The following is a 1,051-nucleotide window of genomic DNA, read 5'->3' on the forward strand; positions in this document are numbered from 1 at the left end:
TTAGTTCCGCGATCGTAATCGCTGGTAAGAAGGACGGCGATTACCGATTCTGCGTGGACTACCGACGCATGAACGGGATGACTGTGGACGCTCCTCAATGCCTACCGAGAATCCATGAGACATTGAAGGACCTCGGTACGGCGAGAGTATTTTCAACGCTCGACTTAAAAAGCGGGTACTGGCAGGTACCTATGTCGCCTGGCTCCCGCCAGTACACCGCGTTCTCCACCCCAGGGGGCGGCCAGTATCACTTTCGAGTCATGCCGTTCGGCCAGAAGAACGCCCACGGAACATTTCAGAACCTGATGCGCCAAGTCTTGGCAGAACAGTGGGGGTCGACGACATCGTGATATACTCACGGAACTGGGAAGAGCACTTGCTGCATTTGGCATTGGTATTCGAGCGGTTAACCATTTTCAGGCTCACCATCGCGCCGCATAAATGCCGTTTTTGTGAAACTACTCTTCCGTACTTGGGACACGTAGTCAGTACGGAAGGAAACTCGGCGCAAACCAGCCATGTCGAGGCTATAAAGAATGCAGCACCACCACGGACCCGCAAGGAGATGCGCTCATTTTTAGGCATCTGAAACTGGGTTAAGGAGTACGTCCCCAACTCCTCTATTATTCTGGCTCCGCTCTCGGATATGCTGTCTACGAAGCGACCATACCGGATGACCCCCGAAAACTTTCAACATTTTGAAGCTGCTAAGGCAGCCTTCCAGAAACCGGTAACTCTGAGCCGTCCCGATCCCAATTTAAGGTTCGTCCTTCAGACGGACGCCAGTGCCCGTGGTATGGGGGCCGTCCTAATGCAGAACGAATCGGACGGAAAACGAAGAATAATTTCATTCGCGAGCGCGAAATTCTCACCCACCGAAGCCAGATATCACTGTAACGAGCAGGAATGTGTGGCTATCTTGTGGGCAATCAAACGGTATCGGCCATTCTTGGAAGATCGGCCGTTTACCTTACGCACCGACAGCAAGACTCTCACCTGGTTAGAAAGGCAGAAAGATACGAGAGACAAATTGACCAGGTGGGATCTGTTT

This window comes from Belonocnema kinseyi, chromosome 8, assembly GCF_010883055.1.
Source record: "Belonocnema kinseyi isolate 2016_QV_RU_SX_M_011 chromosome 8, B_treatae_v1, whole genome shotgun sequence".
NCBI lineage: Eukaryota > Metazoa > Arthropoda > Insecta > Hymenoptera > Cynipidae > Belonocnema > Belonocnema kinseyi.